Below are 3115 nucleotides of genomic sequence, written 5' to 3'. Positions count from 1 at the left end.
AATAACATGATTGATTCCACACAACGCTCTTCGGAGGGATTTTGATGGATAATTTTGGGGCGTCTTATTCAGTTTTAACGCATTTGAAAAAACAAATTGAAGTGGTTTTGAAATAGTATTGAGTAAAAGTTATATTCCAGTCAGTGATTATCCATCAACATACTGTACATTCCTTTAATTTTAGTCTAAATAATTCCTAATTTCTGCTTTAGATAGAAAGATGTACAGGTTTACCCAGTCTACATCGTGTCCACTCTACTCCGATGTTTTTGAGTCCCTAACACGGAGACATTTGGACACACTGCTGCCCCCGTTTGGGTTTGAAAACTCTTACTGGTTATGTAGGCTTACATACCTCTCAGTAACAGGTGTAGCTAATTGTCGGACCTCTCTCCCAAGTATTTTCTGGATCTTCAACTTCTATATTTCCCCCCCCACAGAGAAACATCAGACAACCTTCTTCCTGTTCCAACAACACGCACATGCCCGTTCCTTGCCGATGTTCATGTGATATGTGATTTTAGATGTGTTAATATGGATTAGGTGTGTGTGTGGTGTGTGTGTGTGTGTGTGTGTGTGTGGGTGGTGTGTGGTGGTGTGTGTGTGTGTGTGTGTGTGTGTGTGTGTGTGTGGTGTGTGTGTGGTGTGTTGTGTGGGTGTGTGTGTGGTGTGTGTGGTGGGTGGTGTGTGTGTGTGTGGTGTGTGTGTGTGTGCATGGGTGGGTCTCTGTGTTTTGTGGGTCTGTGTGTGTGTTGAGCTCTCTCTCTCTCTCTCTCTCATCTCTCTATCTCTCTCTCTCTCGTGTGTGTTGTGTGGCACCTGAAGTGGCTGTGGACTTAAGAAGACACACCTCACCTCACACACACGACTGGCATTAGAATTTAGATGAAAAAAGGATTCTGTCGTTTGATCGTGTATGATGCAGGCCTGGTCAGTTAGACCACACACACACAACAACACTCAACACACACACACACACACACACACAGAGTCCAAACTCTCCCTGTGAGCGGATCAGAAAGCTGCTTTGAAATTGAACTAATTCAGCAATTACTGAGCTGGAAGCTCCCAGCGCTGACATGTGAGCGGCATCACAGACTGCTGCTGAATAAAGTAACATACACAGAGTGTGTGTGTGTGTGTGTCCATGCTTATTAAAACTGCACACACTCACGCCCATTACCATAGATGGGGTGGGTGTGTGCGGGGGAGGGAGGGTGTTGGATCTTCAAACTGGAGACAGGGTCTTTGAGGTATCAGACTGTGGCACTAACCTCTTGCTTACGGCCCTGTCAGATGTTTTAACAACCTTTAGGTATTCATACAGGAGGAATGGATTCATGCGGGCCCGTCACTCGCCGGCTCTCTGAGGAGCCGCGCGTCAAAGCTCGCCTGTGCCCTTGGAAAAGAACTCTGTGTTTGCTAAATGAATCGCATTGGCAACTGTCTGAAAATCCTGTCTCTGCTTCATAATAAAACTGCATTTATTATGCTGCTCTCACATTGTGTCCTAATGGAACTCATCCCTGTATTACCTCACTGTGGCTGAATGACCTTTTCTGTCATCTGTTTGTATGCCTGCACATCTATCTCTGTAATTACCTGAGAAAGCTTTGCAGTTTGATGCTTAAGTATAATCATGCCTCCTCTCCTGTCTCGCTCAAGTATATGTAATGGCTTCAGAGTCCGGAGTAGTGCCACTATGGGTGAAAATGGATGTTCTTACTAATCAGTATGGTGATGGTGAAATGGAAATGTTCTTTAATGACATTCCAAAACATGTACTAAGGCCAGAGTGAAACCTTGACAGAAATATGTGGGCACCTTCTATTGATGAAGATACATTCATCTTTATTGACAGGATTTTTTAAACATGAAGCACATACTTACGCTTTTCATTACATCAAACCCTATTTTTTCAGGAGTAACATGGAAGTTATTTACATTCTGTAGTTACCTTTTTCATATAGTAGTTTTCATTGGCATTGGCAGAGGCCAACTTGCCTCTGCAGGGCTGACACCCCCACACAGGGGATTCAGAGAAACAATGCATGCATGTACTGAACAGGAAGTGGAACAGCCGGTGTAGACCATATTCAGTATTGAATATTGAGTCATGAGTTCAGTATAAACTGATACATAAGTTTCTTACAGTGAATCTTCTCTGGTTTGCGGCCCCAGACGCTGGCAATCGGAAATGAACTGAGAGGTTCCAGAAGTTATTCTAGTGTTGCAGGCTCTGAAATGTTTATTCAAACACACTTTCCATTACAATCAGTTGTCATCAAGGACTAGAATCTCAACGGCCATAAAGTTTTTTTTTTTGTTTTTTTTTGAAAATATGTTGATTTTCAAGAAATGAACAAGGAAAGGGGAGAGGCACAGCACATCAAGGATTACAGTAATATTCCACAGTCATGGTAAGGATGGATACTATAAACAAAAACATCTTGAGATAAAGTTAAACAGACATTTTCACAGTGAGGTCTTATAAAATAGCCAACGTCTAAGGGTTCACATTTTTAAGATGATTCAGTATCGGGTCCCATGTCTTGTCAAACTTGTCTCCTCTGTCTTCATTATAAAATCTCAGTCTTTCCAGATGCAAAGTATTGGAAAGTTCTCGCAGCCACAAACTATATGAAGGCACAGAATCCATTTTCCATACATGTAGAATTAACATTTTTGCAATCACCATCCCAAATTGAATGGCTCTTCCTTCAGATTTATTGATGGAGTGGAGGACACTTGTGGCACCCAGGATTGCTACCAAGGGGCCGGGTACCAGATTCTTACCAAAAGCCTCGGAAAAGAAAAGAAAATGCACTTCCAATATGAATGAAGTTTACTACATGCCCTACATGAACTGAACACCTTTGCACATTACGTAGACATTCTCCCCAAATTTTGTCATTTAATTCCATATTCAACTCCTCTGCCCATGCCCGTTTATACACCTCTGTGTTCATCGGAGCTCCACAGTGAAGCATACGAAGGAAAGCAGAGATCGCCCCTCTGGAGCCCGATTCAAATTTGTTAATTGCCTCAAGGGTATCATCATTTATTCAAAACTTCCAAGTTTGGTATGTTTTTTTTGACAAAATCTCTAATTTGC

General features: G+C 42.2%; 1 protein-coding gene across 1 annotated transcript in view; it reads left to right on the top strand.

Moving 5' to 3' along the window:
- cdk14 (cyclin dependent kinase 14) overlaps positions 1-3115 on the top strand; it is a 205066-nt gene that overhangs the window by 71173 nt on the left and 130778 nt on the right.

This window comes from Etheostoma spectabile, chromosome 6 (genome assembly GCF_008692095.1).
Source record: "Etheostoma spectabile isolate EspeVRDwgs_2016 chromosome 6, UIUC_Espe_1.0, whole genome shotgun sequence".
Classification (NCBI taxonomy): Eukaryota; Metazoa; Chordata; class Actinopteri; order Perciformes; family Percidae; genus Etheostoma; species Etheostoma spectabile.
Note: the sequence above shows the minus strand (reverse complement) of the source record. Positions and strands in the feature narration are given on the sequence as shown.